We start from the raw sequence: 17038 nt of genomic DNA on the forward strand, positions 1-17038 counted from the left end.
CCGCCATTTGGATGTCTGTGCGATGGCAGCATCTGCTGATGCTCAGAGACTCTTCTGCCAGGATTCTGCCTGCCAAACCACCCAAACCATATGTTCTCATCAGCAGTAATACCCGCATCCCGGTCTTTCAAGGGTGAGGCATCATAGATCAACGACCGACATCTCATTGGGGATAAGCACAGCTTGTGCTTGGCTTTGATAACGGGAGAGGATGGGATGTTTTGTAATTTTGATTTCTGAAACAATCGGTATTGAAAATAATGTTGAATTTGCTCCTTACTCACAATAATTGACAGTGTAATTAATGGATTAATTAATTACAAAGAGTGGTATTTTTCCCAGGCCTAATCTACTGACTGGTTGTTAGTGAGAAGCATCATTAAACAGAATGGCATGAAAGGCTTCACTTGAAAGCTGGTATTTTCTTAAGAGGCAGGATAAATTTTCTTTATTATTTTTTAAATTGAGTTTTAGAGAAAGAGGAAGGGAGAGGGAAAGAGAAAGAGAGAGATCCCTGTGAGAGTAGAACATTGAATCCCTGCCTCCTGTACACCCCCTACAGGGGATGGAGCCTGCAACCTGGGCATGTGCCCTGACCAGGGATCGAACTGAGCCAACGGAGCCACAGCATCAGTTACCTAACTTCTGGTGAAGAGTTTTCCACTTGCCATTGTCACTAACACATGCATTTTACAGGCTACTGACTCGTTTATCTTGCAATATCTCAAGAATTGCTCTGGAATGCTTCCCAGTTGTTTCAGATGTGTATGTTTTATTCATCCCCTCATTCTCACGAGAAGTGATAAACCTGTTAAGGGTAGGGGTCCATGTTCTATTTCTTCTCATCCCTAGACACGCACTAGCATCGCACACTTAGGAGTTGCTCAATAAATCACTCAGTGAAAAAATAACATCGACAAATAAGGTTTATTTAGGAGACATTATAGTATAATTAAGTCACCAACAGATTATAAAAGTTTAAACTTTTATCATATGATCTACAAATGCCCTAGCTGATTTGGCTTAGTGAATAGAGTGTCAACCTGCAGACTGAAGGGTCCAGGGATCGATTACGGTCAAGGGCACAAGCCTGGATTGCGGGCTCAATCCCTAGTTGGAGGCGTGCAGGAGGCAGCCAATCAGTGATTATTTGTCATTATGGGTGTTTCTCTCTTTCTCTCCCTCCCTCTTACTATCCCTTTCTTCCTTCCTTTCTCCCTCCTTCCCTTTCTCGTTCAATCAATAAAAATATATATTTTTTAAAAGTGATCTACATATAACAAGAATTAGAGCAGAAAACTCATTTTTAAATTATATGTACAATCTTTCCAGAGTTTCTTTGACAGTCCACAATTAATAGAAAACAATAATTTATGTACCTTAATATATGTGCCATAGAGTGTTTTTACCTACCTATACAGATGAAGGCTTTTGTAATCTTTTAAAGGGTTAAGAGTTTTCCTACTTTTGCCTAACTTTTTAAATTAAGTAAACATTAACTATGCCCCTAGAATTCCGCTCCCAGTAAGGCAGCGATGTTTGTCTGTTTTATGTTTTGCCATGCCCATTGAATAGAACAGTGGTTGCCAACCTATCGGACCTCACGGACCACTTGTTGGCGATGGCTGGACTAGAAGAAGCCTGTCACACAATATTCAACAGTAGGTGTTGAATGTTGGCTAGTGAATGAATGAATGAACCCCGCACCCTTTCTAACTTAATTGAGAGTGGTATACATAATATTTTTTACAACTTAATACTATCAGTTAAAATATTTTCAGGAGTACTAAATTTTTTTTTCTATAATTTCCCTCAATGTATTCTTTTCATCCTTTACCAATTTCTTGTTTTGTCTTTCTGTGAAGCTGAAAGAATTAGAGTTCAAATACACTTGACTTGTTTGATGGTATTGACAGTATTCAGCACTTGGAGCTGCCCCTATCACACAGTGGGTGCTCCGTAAATATTATATTTATGGAAACATGGCTGCCCGTCGTATTGACTATCAGTTCCCTTCTGTACATGGGTACCTTTTGCTCATAAGAACTTCTAAAACAAGACTGTATGCAATTTATCCCAGGTCTTTCAATAGCATATTTATCTTTGACCTTTGTCTACCCAGAGTCCTGAATTTTAGCCTCTCTACATTTCAGCATGTTTCTTGCTTTCTACCAAGATGTTATCTCCCGCCTCCCACCCAATGCCTTTTCCTCTTCCCTACTTTGCATCCTTATGGCCCATATTCAGTTTCACCTTCTTTGTTCTCTTCCTTGGGCATTCTTGACTCCTTGCTTCTCCTTCTGTGAACATAGTGAACCCATGTTACAGTCGTGTACACTCATTTGGGTGCCTCGGGTCTCTACTTTTCAGGGTTGAACCTGTCCAGCTCCAGGAAACTAGCTCTTTTACCCTTGTGTCCTCCCCCGTCTCCTTCCCTCACACCATCCCACCCTGGCACCCATTCGGTCCCCAGCATGTTTTGGACGCTATACATGTAAATGGAAGGAGTGGGCGACAGCTTCCCTCAGGTACAAGTGCAGGTTGAAATCTGAGGGGACTGGAGCACACCTTTGAGCCAGGCATTTCTGTTACCGTCTATCTCCTTAAATCCTCAGAAACTCCTTGAAAGGAGTCTGATCATTAATCTGCTTTGTTCCTGAGGAACCAGAGGCATGGAGCTACTGCATGTTAAAATTTGATTTATTGAAAGTATCATCTCCCTTCTTGTTCTGCTACCTTACTATCTTCTCTCTGGCCTATCATGTGAGCTAGAGGGACAGAATTTAAAAGTCCAGCCCTAGCTGGTTTGGCTCAGTGGATAGAGCGCTGGCCTGTGGACTAATGGGCCCCAGGTTCGATTCCAGCCAAGGACACATGCCTGGGTTGCGGGCTCAATCCCCTCCCCCCACCAGTAAGGGGCGGGCAGGAGGCAGCCAATCAATGATTCTCTCTCATCATTGATGTTTCTTTCTCTCTATCCCTCTCCCTTCCTCTCTGAAATCAATAAAAATGTATAAAAAAAAGAATTTAAGAGTCCTTCTGCTTGCTTATGTGAGCTGGAATTGGGAGATCCAGTGTATATGAAGCACCAGGGAGTAGGTTCTTGCCAGCGGGTGGTGGGTATTTAAGTGTGTTGTGAATCAGCTGTCTCTTCTAGCTCGGTGTGAATAGCCAGGGGACCACATGGCAAGTCCTGTGATTACATGAGAAAGCAACTCCTGAGGAAATCATGCCAGGCTTCCCCATCTCCCCATTTTGTTCTCAGTAACAGAATAAGCCATTAGGTTTCATCTTTGACACTTTCATTGGCTACACACTTTTATAAATAAATGAGATGTGGTAATAATGCAGCTTTTCTCAGTCAATGATAGTGTGAGCCTACATTATAGAAATTTTGTGCCACTTACCTGTCACAATGTGCGTGACATAAGCAAGGCTAAAACTGTCTACAAAATGCTTTTTGGTTTGGCATATGTAAAAAACAACAACAACACAAAACTGGGGTTTTTGGGATTTGGGCATTATGCAATACATTTGCCCAGATGTTAAAAGTTAATTTCTAAGGAATGCAGAGATCTTGTTTATGGTATGTGAAGGAAGCTTACAGGGAATCAGTTTAATTGTGTAAGAATATTAAGTAGTCTTCCGCCGTCTGTTGTCAATAGTGCATGGGTCCCTTAAGGTCTGCTTTTCCATTACTCTGATTTTCTCCCTGTCTGGATGGAGTGCCCAATATCATTAACACGCCTCACATAGCTTCTTTTGAAGCTTTGGCTAGGTGAAATCATTTCTACTTATGCAAAGTGGATTGGCTAAAACCTTTCCCCAAAGACCTGCCAAAAACGGCTATTTTTGTTTTCTCTTGCAAGGGACACATGGTTCTTCTCACACAGTATATTACCCAGTTGCCAGCTACTCCATTTAATCATGCTGCTCTTTCTACCCATCTTCTCAGGAAAACTCCATCCCCACCCCAAACACTACACCTCTCTTGTTCTTTATCCGGAGTGGTTTTGTTTTTGTTTTTTTCTTTTTTGCCTGCCTTCTGGTTTAGGGGATTGCCCAGATAGATTTCAGTAACAGATTTGCCTGGGTTATGGAATACTGTTTTACAAACCTTTTGACCACAATTCACAGTAGGAATTAAATTTACATTGTGACCCAGAATACACACCTACACCCATTCCCACTCCATAGAAGCTTTCACAAAACAGCATTGTATTCGGTTCTTAGGGTGGCAGCAACAATTTACCACAAACAGGTTGACTTAAAACTACAGACATTTATTGCCTCATAGTTCTGGAGGCCAGAAGGCCGAAATCAAGGTCAGCTTAGGCTGTGCTCTCTCTGATGAGTCTAGGGGAGAGTTCTTCCCTGCCTCTAGCTTCTGGTGTTCCCTGGCAGGCTCTTGTGATCCATGGCTTGTATATGCATCACTCCAGTCACATGGCTATCTTTTCCTTTTCTCCCAATGTCTTCACATCACCTTCCTCTGTGCATATCTGTCCCTGTGTATGATTCATATCTTTTATAAGGACACCAGTCACATTGGATTAGGGCTCACCTTAATAACTTCATTTCAACTTGACTGCCTCTGTAGTGACATTACATTCAAGTAAGGTCACCTTTTCTGAGGTCTTGGAGTGAGGGATATCCCCAATTAAGATTTCACCATATCTTCTTGGGGGTACAAATTCAACCAATAAGGAAAACTAACCCTTAAATAATGCCTTAATGTCTATTCCACTCTCTCGTTGAAAAATGGACCTTGCTTCTTACTGAAGTGATTTTATATTAATTGGAAAATACTGTTTAGGGCAGTGATTATGCATTTGAATCCTGGCATCGTCGATTTTCAGTTTCCTCCTTTAACCATGAAAATATAATCTCTACAAGTCTATGGTGAGACTTAATAAGAAAATATGAGAAGGTGCTTGATAAGTTAAATATAATTAAAAAAAGTAAAAATGAATAGGAAATTGTGAGCAGTAACTTTTAATCTGCTCAGGGAAACTACATAGAATCCTTTATGTCTGGTATAACCAGGATCTGTTAATCAGAAAATTCAATGAAACATGGGACTATTAACAATTTTACACACACACACACACACACAGTACAAGATATAATTAATTTTTTATTCTCTAGTCTTTTAATGTTGGATCAAGAGTTTTGTTTGTTGATGTTATTTTAAGAGTCCCATGGTTTATATCTCACTGCATTTTTCTTGCATAAAGCTCATTATCATTTATGGTTTCCTCTTAAAGGTTTTTTAAATTAATGTAATGGAGTGAATTAAAAACACAATGTAATCTGAGTATAGAATTCTCAGTAGAGCTTTCTCTGCTGATGTAAAAAAGTAGTTAACTGCTTTCCTGAAAAGTTTCACAGTTATCTTGCTCATATCTAATATGTTGGCTGGTTTTTAAAATTTGATTTTCATTCAACTTAATTTTCTTTTTGTTCACACTCATCTTTTCAGCTTCTGAATATTTAATTAAATGATAAAATGTTACTAACAAGTAAAACTGGCATGCACAGTCTAGGGCACGAACTCAATGAGGATGTGGCTCAGAGGGGGCAGAGATGGAGGTAACCTGCAGAAATACCCACTGGCCAAGACCCTTCAGTCTGACATGGCCATTGGCTCCTATGTTATAGAGGAAATCTAGAGCAATGGTTGATTTGGTTGATTAAGGGAGTTTCAGTTTTAACAACTACTTACGTGAATCGGTTCTCAGTGATTTTTCAACCAGTGTGCCTGCAGTGGCCACACTAGTGTGCCTCAATAATTTTTGCGATATGCAATACCTGACTATTTAGTCAGGGGCACTGACCTCTTTTCTCTTAGATTGTCAAATTTTTAAAAAAATGACAACAGCCAACACAGCAATAGCTGTCCAGCGCAAATGCAACACAATTATACCTGTTTTTGGAAAGATCAGCAAAAAATGTATTTTTTGGTGTGCCGTAGAAATTTAGTCATTAGCTTATGTGTGCCATGAGATGGAAAAGGTTGAAAATAGCTGGTTTACGGGCCTCTTGTCTAAACCTTCTACATTCCCTCCGACCTGCACGTTGACCACTGATTTAGGACTTAGATTATGATTTGGAAGGCAGATCTAGCCAACATTAGGAGTAGAACTATATGGAGAAAGAAGTGCACTTTCATAGGTAAGTTTTTGGTGTGTGCTGTGCTTCAAGGGTGCTCCTGGAGTGGACTTGGGATATATTCTCTTCTCCAGCTTCCTGGCTCTTCTCCAGCACCTTCGTGATTGTCTGGAAGAGAACCCACATCTCACAGTGGAGGAGCTGATGCAGGTGACTCTTTGACTGTGTCATTATTTTTGGATAGCCAAAAATAGCAAAACAGGGTTAAACTGATTTTTGAAAAAAGCAGATGTTTATCTTCGCTGGGTCTTTATTGGGAAATGCCAAGTGGTGTTTCATTAACTTTGCAAGTTAATGCCAAAGAAATTTATAGGAGGTCTGCAGCCTGGCTTGAAACAATTGAAAGACTTTTTTTTTTTTTTTTTGGTAACTATCTTAGCCTTGGATCACTTTTACATGAAAGGAATACGCTTTGACTTTGCTTTTAAGTGTACTCTCAGCAGACCACACTCCTCATTAAATTGGCCGAATGCTCAGAGGGTAAGTTGGTGAGAAATGGCTAGTATAGTGCATGGGCTAAATTATGAAAGTATCCAAAATGAAGGTGTCTGATGTGAAAAGTATTGTGTGTTGGCAATAGGTAGTCATATCATCTTCTATTTGTGCATTACTTATACTTTATCAGAAGTGCATTTTCTTATAAACAGCTCTGTGAGAAAGGTATTGTCTATGCAGTTTTCTTCCCAAAGAAATGTGAGACTAAAACATTTAAATATTAGGTAAATAACAATAAGCTAAACAAACAGAGGGAAGATAAGTAGAAATTCAGTATAACATATAATAAAATAATGAGCCCTAACCAGTTTGGCTCAGTGGATAGAGAGTAGGCCTGCGGACTGAAGGGTCCCAGGTTCGATTCCGGTCAAGGGCCTGTACCTTGGGTGCGGACAACATCCCCAGTAGCAGGTGTGCAGGAGGCGTCTGATCGATGTTTCTCTCTCATCGATGTTTCTAACTCTCTATCCCTCTCCCTTCCTCTCTGTAAAAAAATCAAAATATATTTTAAAAAATGAAATAATGAAAAATCTATTGACAAATGAGAGAAAACACAGGTCAGTTATATTTAAAAATACACATTTTTAACTTCAGTGGAAATAAAAAAGATTTATATGAATACATGCACACACAAAGAGAATGCTATGAATAAACGTGTGCCAATAATTTTGAAAATCTAAGTTAAATGAACAATATTCTGTAAAATATATAAATGTCTAAAATTGACCCAGGAAGAAATAGAAAAACTGAAAAGATTAAAACCATAAAAAGAAGATACTTAGCTTTAGCTCTGGCAAGTAAAGAAACTGGAAGCTGTTACTCCTGATGTTACCACCACAACAAAAATACTGGACAAATTGATTCTTGAGATTTCATTACCTGGACCTGAAAACACTAGGTCCCATAAACTAGTAAGAATATTTTAGTACCAATGTTGATGAATTGCTGGAGGCAGAATGCAGAGAAGTGGGAGATTGAAAAGCTCCTGGGGGCTATAGTCTACGTGGGTCCCCACACTTTACAAGCTTTACGCTTTGGAATCCTACTAGGTACTCAGGGGTTGGATTCCAGAAAGCTCCTCTCATACCGCTGAGAAAGAGAGTAGGGTAGAGTAGGCATCGTGAAACCTAACAAAGGCCTAGTCTCCAGAGGGAAGGACTTTTCCACAGGGCAATCCTAAATCCTTATCCCAGCTGAGGGAAGGAAACTTGGCCCTGCCCCCCTCCAGCAGCCTATATCCTTCCTCTTTCACCTAAGGGGAAATAAATAAATAAAATCCATAGTCAACAGAGGAGAGAGCAGACAGTGCGTCAATGAAATAGACTGGGAATGTTACATTACAGCCAGGGATGCCAATAGGGAACAGGACAGAAATAAAGCTCTACTTCTGGAGAAGGATCAAACCCTTCTGAAAGCCATTCCCCCAAGATATGCTCACTAAGACTAAGAGTTAATTAAAATATATGAGAATATCTTTCGCCCCTAAACCCTACTCCTACACTACCAAGCCTCCAGTAATAATAGCAATGGAGTACAGATGAAGAAATTGAAAAGAACAGACTGTCTTTGAGAAGTACTAAAGAGGGAAACTTCAAAGCCAAAAGGAAGGAACAAAGAAGACCACTATAGGAATTTGAAGCCCCAGGTACCAATAGATACAACACACATTAAACATAGGTCACCTCCTAGGAAGGTTAATATAAATTCACACACTGAAGGCCTATTCACTTCAATGCCTATTATCCTATACAGATGTCCTATCCTACTTTCAATAAAAAATTCCCAAGGCATGACAAAAGGCAAAAACAAAACAAAAAGCCCCACACATGTGCACACACAAAACAGTCATCAGAACCAGACCCAAATACAACGCGGCTTTTGTAATTATCAGAGAATTTAAAGTAATTACAGTTACCATGTTGAAGGATTTAATGAAAAAATGTAGAGAATTCACAAACCCACATGGGTAATGTAAACAGAAAGCATCAAAAGGAAATGATAGAAATAAAAAATATAGTAAAAAATAAAAAATAATTTTGATATGCTGTTAGGTAGATTTAACATAGCCCCCCCCCCAAAAAAAAAAAAAAACAACAAAAAAAAAACACACACAAAAGAATAGGAAAACTTCTGAAACTAAAATATAAAGAGAAAAAAGAATGAGGAAAGAAGGACAAAACCTCTAAGAACTTTATGACAGTATAAAAATCTGTAACATAGCCCTAGCCGATTTGGCTCAGTGGATGGAGCATTGGCCTGTGGACTGAAGGGTCCCAGGTTCGATTCTGGTCAAGGGCATGTACCTTGGTTGCAGGCACATCCGCAGTAGGGGGTGTGCGGGAGATAGCTGATGGATGTTTCTCTCCCATCGATGTTTCTGACTCTCTATCCCTTTCCCTTCCTCTCTGTAAAAAATCAATAAAATATATTTTTTAAAAAACTGTAACATATCTTTATGAGAAAACAGGGCAGAAGAAATATCTGAAGTCATAATGGTTGAGAAATTGCCAAAATTAATGTGAGACACAAAAACCACGGATCCAAGAAGCTCACATGATGCCATGCAGGGTAAATACCCAACAAAAACCACCAAAAATTTATACCCATACGTTATATTCAAACTGCAGGAAATTAAAGACAAAGAGAAAAAAGGCAGTGCCAGGGGAACATGACAAAGTAGAATCAGAAGCCAAAACTGTCCCACACTTCTTTTCTATCTCCACCCAACTTTGCCTTCCTCCCTAATAAGATAACCAATACATAAGTGCTACAACCAAATTTACCTAACTTTAAACTCTAATTTATAAAAACAAAACAAAACACATTTCTAGGAATTTTTTTTTTAATGGAGATGGGGAATGAGAGAAATTATATAAATTGTTTTATATGTCTCACCTCCTTACCAAAACTGGACAAGTACAGAATAAGAAAAGTCTAGACAGTTCCCATTTGCAAATGTAAATGTGAAAATCCCTAAATAAAATATTAGCAACAGAATCCAATACCATAAGCTAAAAAGTACATTATGTCCAAGTAGTATTTCTCCTAGGAGATAGTTTAACATTAAGAAGTTTATCAATTAAAAAGGTTGATTAACATATCAAAAAATGTTTAGCTAAGTAATTTGCTTAGTCATATAGCTATTGATTGATGGTAATCTGATTTCACCTTGCATAGTCCAGAGCCAAAGATTTTATCAACTGCTAGGGGCCCAGTGCATGAATTTGTGCACCTTGAAAGGCACTGTGGGCTGCTAGGCTGCAGTGGGCACAGGGATGGGTCTTGGCCCATTTTTCATGTCCCCACCCGGCCCCTCCTGCTGTGGCCTCCAGTCCCCTGTCTGCCAGCAGCCCTGCTCCCACCACCACCACTCCCACATGCTGATGGCACCAGCCCTGCTTGCACCCACTGACAGTGCAGAGCAATTGGGGCTGGTGCCAGCAGCAGGTGCAAGTGGGGCCTATGCAGTCAGCAGATATGAGCAGCGGCTGCTGCCCCAATTGCCCCTCAGGAGCATGGGGAGTTGGAGAAGTCCTCAGGGGCAATCGGGGCCAGCAGCTGCTGCTCACACCTGCTGATAGCGTCAAGCGATTGGGACTGGTGCCAGGCACCAGCTGCGGGTGCGAGTGGGGCCAGCACCAGCAGTGGGTGTGAGTGGGGCCGTCGCCAGCAGCGAGTGCAAGCACTGGGTGGAACGGCAGTGTGTGGGAGCAAAGAATTTTCAGTAACCACCATAAGCTTGCCCCAATGACGGCTACTGGTGCCCTGACTTGGTCTGGCACCCCCACTCACCTGCTCCACCATCCCGCTGTGGCTGATGCCTGCCATGTGCTGCACTCTACCGCCTGCTGCCAATGCCCGCCATGTTCCGCACACACGCCCTGGTGGTCAGGGCACATCATAGCGACTGGTTGTTCTGTTGTTCTGCTGTTTGGTCTCTGCATATTAGGGTTTTATATATATAGATTCTTTCTCTGAAGAAAGCCAAAAAGCCCTGACCAGTGTGAGTCATTTGGTTTGAGTATCACTGACATACATGGAAAAATTACAGGATTGATTCTGGGTTAGGGCCCAGGCCTGGGTTGAGGGTTCAATCCCTGGTCAGGGCATGTGTGGGAGGTAACTGATTGATGTTTCACTCTCACATCATGTTTTTCTTTCTCCCTCTCCCTTCTTCTCTCTCAAAAATCAATTAAAAATCTATCTATATCTATGTCTATATCTATATCTATCTATAAAAGCCTAAGTGACCATCTGACTGTTCGACCATTTGCCTGTTAGCTATTATGTGCAATGATCACCAGGGGGCAGACATTCCAACCAGTAGAGGAGAGAGTCCCATTCCTCACAGAATTGGCCATGGGTTAGGTTGCTGCTGGGGAACTGTCAGCTCTGAATCTGTTTCACCCGCACCCTGGACCCAGAGAGGATGGAGCCCGATTCTGAGAACTGCCCTCTTGCAATCTGGGACCCCTCAGGGGATGTCAGAGAGCTGGTTTCAGCCCGATCCCCACAGGCCAGGCTGGGGGACCCCATCGGTGCAGGAATACGTGCACTGGCCCTATAGTATATTATAAAAGAAAGCTGTATGCATAACCCATGGATAGATAATAGTGCGATGAAGAGTGGGGTGGAGGGAGTCATTGGGGGAAAAATGAGGGGCATCTGTAATACATTCAACAATAAAGATAAATGTAAAAAAATAAAGACAGAGAAGTGAGGATGGGGGCCAAATAAAGCTGTGATGGCAGCAAATAGAAAAAGATTGTGGGAGCTGAGCAGGATGTCTCATTGACTTTTTATTTGGGTTTCTGTTTCTTCTTTATTTTACCCGGTCTTCTAAGTTCCCACCCTTGGCATCATCTTAAAGTGTTTCATTCCTGGGTTTCTCTTATATTAGCTGTGCTTCCCTTAGACATTCTTACTCTCTCTTATTTCCAAAAAAGGAGAGTTGCTCTTTGGAACACAGAGAAGGCTCCCAGAAAAAGCAAGTTAAATGCAAATAATATTTCAACATATGATTAACTAGCATGTGGATATTTCAGAACACAAGTACAATAGGCATCTATACTAATAAAAGGGTAATATGCTAATTAGACCAGGTCAACCTGACATCTTCCAGTCATCCGGTCCTCCTTCTGGACAAAGCCATGGTGGCGGGGTCCAAGGCAGAGGTGGTTAGGTGCAATCAGGCCAGCAGGGGGGCAGTTAGGGGGAATCAGGCCGGGAGTGGAGGGTGGTTAGGAGCAATCAAGTTGGCAGGGGAGGGTGGTTAGGGGCAATCAGGCAGTCAGAGAGAGGGGTTAAGGGTGATCAGGAAGGCAGGCAGGGTGGTTAGGGGCGATCAAGCAGGTAGGCAGATGAGTGGTTAGGAGCCAGTGGTCCTGGATTGCGAGAGCGATGTCCGACTGCTGGTTTAGGCCTGATCCTACAAGGGATCGGGCAGTCAGACATCCCCCGAGGGGTCCCGGATTGGAGAGGGTGCAGGCCAGGCTGAGGGACCCCCGCCCCTGTGCATGAATTTCATGCACCAGGCCTCTATTTTAGAGATGAAATCTGTGGACACAGTCTAGGAAGACAAAATAAAGGAATTAGAGTTGAAGTAGGTCTTGGAATTTTGGACTGCCATTTGCAGATTTACAAGGGCTTGAGGGCCAGGCCAATAGCACTGTTAAATGCCGGGAGGTGGGAACCTGAAGGCCAATGTCCTGCTCGCTCTGCTCTGGGTAGAGGGAAAAGTTTGTATTGAGGAGTTTTGGGAAATACGTATGGGAAAAGTTTGTGTTGGGATGCTATACTATAATGAAACAACAGATAAAGATTTTGGAACTTTCATCTGTGAATTATTTATTTGTTCCCCCATTCAACAAATATTGAGTCTCTATGCTACCATCCAGAGTACAAGTATTAAAAGGACATGATTTCTGCTCTCAAGGAGCTTTGCAACTAAGAAGATAGATGTGTCTATAACTGAAAGAAACTGCGACAGGTGCTCTATTGGTGGAATGTATGAGTGGGTATGGGAGGCCCAGAAGAAGGAGTGATTAATTTTGTCAGGCAGGGGGAAGAATAACAAATCACTGGGAGGATGTAATCTCAAGTAAACTACCCTGGACGACTTAGCGTACGTGATCCATCTTTGTCAGGTCCTCAGCACTATTTCTCGCTGAGAAATCAGTGGACGTTGGAGGTCCTCCATCTGTGTTTGGTCACAGCCTGACCCCGTGTGTGTGTGGGTCATGGCTTCAGAGCCTAGTGTGGCAGGTGGATGAAGCTGCCTTGCTGGCAGTTGCTCCAAAACACCTGTTATTTACTGGCTCTTCCTGTGTTCTCCTGGCCATTTCTCCCCAAGCAGAGCTGTCCTGTTTGACAGATACTTTACTTCCCGGGGTGGAGGTTGCTTCTACTTTCCCCACATGTATATAAATCACTCTGCTTGGGGAGGATGCCTGCCTGATGCCTTCCCATGATGCTCTAGGAAGCACAGAGATCATTGAGGCTGCACCTGGGAGCATCGTTGGAACAGTTCCTGCTGAAATGTGAAATTCACTGTGGCACAGCCTCTCTCAAGCCTGGTTCAAATGAGAAAGGTTTGTTATTCGTCAAGAACTTGCTCTATAACATGGTCTCATCAAACACTCTTTGGAGTGGCATCTAAACATGGTTTTTATAGAGTAAGATCCATTAATCAATTGGAGAACTCTTAGAAAAGTATGTATTTGTGGGGCACGGAAAGAGGGGAGTGGGAGTGACTAGAAATGTTCTATTCTTGAGCAACTTGCAAAGAAATTTAAGATTCTTTATCACCAGTGATAGTTTGCATTTTTTAAGAAAGATTGTTTTGTTTTGGAATTTTTCCAGTTTCCTAGTTAAACCCATGAACATTTTGAAACTTTGAATATTTCAGGATGCATTTCTGAAATTTGAAGTATGCTTTCTTATTGCAAAAGCTAAAAAAAACAACAACAAAAAAACCCCCCTTGCTTCATTCCTTAGTTTATTAATACAGGTTGCTTGATTTATATAGTGCTGCTTATAAATCCTTCTTAGTCTCCACTAAGAGTTCCATTTTTGGTCTTAAGCCTGGCAGCAGTAAAATTTTAAAAGGGATTCCTTTTTACCATTTGAGCCATACGTTCTATGACTTTGTCTCAGTGTTTCTATCGAGATTGTCTTGTAGAAGTGAACTGTTTTAGGAGTTAGTAGTGTAAAAAACTGAGGTGTTTTATTTCTGGTTCCTTGTGTTTACCCCAATCCCTGATATAAACCCTATTTTAGTAGCAGTTTATGCACTTCCTTTCTAATTGCATTTTTAGAACTTGAAGGATCCTTAAAAGTTCCTTCTTAACTAACTGTTCCCTTTCTTAAATAAACACCTAGTGGCTCCTAAATTAGAATAACCAAGGGAACCAAATCTCATTTCCCCAAATATAATCTGATTTCCTTGCTTCATGAACATGATTAATTTGCTGGCCTGGATGCTGTACCGATCACAGTGGACTTGCAGAATTTCCCTTTTTAAAAAGGGAAAGATAACTTTGAACTATGTGGAGTCATTCCAGTCATATGCCCCATGTGTACCTGGTTGGAGGAACACTGATTTCAACCCCTTCCCAGGAGCCAGAAACAGCACATGGCAGTGGCTCCCCAGTGTACAGGTTCAGGTGTCTTGGGATCTAGTTGACTGAGATTGCCAACCTGGATTGAATAGACATATCCTTATAGGCAACCGCAGACTCCTCAAGGTCTGTGCCTTTTTCCTGATTAATCAAGGACTCTACCCTATGGAGCCTAGAGAGGCCTCTGTTTCTTCATCACATTGTCAAGTCATTGATTTTTAATTTTACTTACATTGTTGACACTATGACAGATGTCCCCATCCCCCCCCCCTTTTCCCACCTCCACCCAGTCCCAGCCCCCACTCCTTCCCTCTGACCATCACCTTGCTGCTGTCTGTGTCTGTGGGTTATGCATATACGTATGTTCTCTGGCTAATTTCTTCACCTTCTTTCATCCAGTTCCCCACCTCCCCCCACCCCTGCCTCCCCTTTGACAGCTGCCAGTCTGTTCCATATATCCATGCCTCTGGTTCTGTTTCATTCATCAGTTTATTTTGTTCATAACATTTCACATATAAGTGAGGTCATACGGTATTTGTCTTTCTCTGACTGCCTTATTTCACTTAGCATAACAATCCCAGATCCATTCATGCTGTCATAAAAGGTAAAGTTCCTCATTTTTATGGCCACGTAGTATTTCATTGTGTAAATGTATCACAGCATTTGTATCCATTCGTCTACTGAAGGGCACTTGGGCTGTTTCCCGGTCTTGGCTATTGTAAAGTGTGCTGTTATGAACATAGGGTACCTACATTCTTTCTGACTTGTGTTTTGGGATTCTTAGGATATATTCCCAGAAGTGGAATGGTTGGGTCAAAATGCAGTTCCATTTTACATTTCTTGAGGTTATTCCATACTGTTTTCCACAGTGGCTGCACCAGTCTGCATTCCCACCAGCAGTGCACGAGGGTTCCCTTTTCTCCACATCTTTACCAGCACTTGTTTGTTAATTTATTGCTGGTAGCCATTCTGATAGTTGTGAAGTTATATCTCATTGTGGTTTTAATTTTCATCTCTCTGATGATCAGTGACGTATGAAAACATATTTTCATATGTTTATTGACCATCCATATGTCCTTTTTGGAGAAGTGTCTATTCAAGTCCTTTGCCCATTTTTTGATTAGATTGTTTGTTTTCCTGTTGTTGAGTTGTATAAGTTCTTTATATATTTTGGAAATGACCCCCTTATCAGATGTATCATTGACCAATACAGTGTGGCCTTGACTTACGAGTTTAATTCGTTCTGAGACCAAGCTGGTTAACTCAAATTACTCTATCAACTCAATGCAAAAAATCAGCCGAGAGACAGCTGGTATCTCAAAAAACTCGTTAGTCGGGACACTCGTAAGTCAAGGCCCCACTCACTGTATGTTCTCCCACACAGTGGGTTCCATTTTCATTTTGTTGATGGTTTCTTTCGCTGTGCAGAAGTTCTTTAGTTTGATGTAGTCCCATTTGTTTATTTTTTCCTTTGTTTCCCTTGCCTTAGGATATATATTGGCAAAAATATTGGTATGAGAGATGTCTGTGATTTTACTGCCTCTGTTTTCTTTTAGGATTGCTAGGGTTTCAAAACTTACATGTAAGTATTTTATCCATGTTGAGTTTATTGATTTTTAAAAGTTTCCTTTAGTATTCTAAAAGGCCAGAACAAGGGGCTGTGGAGAGCTAAACTTTTTTGAAATTGAAAATCATTCTAGTTGCCAGAGACCTACCTCATGAGTATTAGCTCTACTCAGGCTTTTAAACAGGTGATTTTATTTGCTAGAAAATTTATTTAGGTGATATTTCAAATAGTAGGAGGGGCAGAGTGTGTTTAAGAAAAAGATAGGGAGATGGAGATGGACTTTCAACATTTAAGGATTATTTTTTTTTAGAAAATGTGTTCTTTCCCCATGGATGATAGAACAAATATCAAGTGCTAGGGGCCATGCTAAGAGCTAGGGATACAGTAGTGAGAAAAAAGACAGGTGCTCTTATCAAAGAGCTACTTAGAGTTGTCCTCATGCCTTATTGATCCATGCATCTCCAAAATAGCTAGAGCACTGCCTCGCACATGGTAGGTACTCAATAAAATCTGTTCAGGGGAACATACGAATCAATATTATGAGTGAATTTCTGTATAATCACCGATGTATTATTTTCAAAGTTTTTCAGCTCTTGTACCTCAGCTTATGTTCATGCATTTAGTATAGTTTGCCTATGAAACCCTGGTTGATTTGAGAGGAAATGCCCTTGATTACAGACATGTAACTGGTCAGGACTGATCAGATTGAAATCTAATGTAGATTCCTAATTTAATGAGGAGAGAAAAAATTACCCAAACAAGAGCATGTGTAATTATGCTAAATTTCATGACTTCGGGGTCACAAATGGATTTTCTTGATGTTCATTTGACACGAATTAATTCTAGCTGTTGCTGACTGTTAAGCAGCGGCTTGTAGGGCCCTTTATAATAAGAGGACATTAATTCCTGTTAAATTACGATGAGCCTCCTGCAGAATCACACATTTCATTCATATGGATGCAGCTAACAAGGAGACAATGAAAGACCAGGAGGATCAGAAGGAAGCATTTGCTGCAGAAATTGCTGAGGGATGAACTTCCCATCCCACAAGGCAACGTGACAGGGAAGAGCTTTAGAGTGGGTGTCTTAGCTTGGGCTGCCAGAATGAAATACCACAGAATGGGGGGAGGGGGGGAGGGGGCGGGGCCTTTAACAATAGCAATTTATTTTCTCACGTGCTGGAGGC

General features: G+C 41.2%; 1 protein-coding gene across 2 annotated transcripts in view; it reads left to right on the plus strand.

The window, feature by feature from the left end:
- FAT3 (FAT atypical cadherin 3) overlaps positions 1-17038 on the plus strand; it is a 663604-nt gene that overhangs the window by 181652 nt on the left and 464914 nt on the right. The gene's annotated exons all lie outside the window — the stretch shown is intronic.

Source organism: Myotis nattereri, assembly GCF_964212035.1.
Source record: "Myotis nattereri genome assembly, chromosome: 9".
NCBI lineage: Eukaryota > Metazoa > Chordata > Mammalia > Chiroptera > Vespertilionidae > Myotis > Myotis nattereri.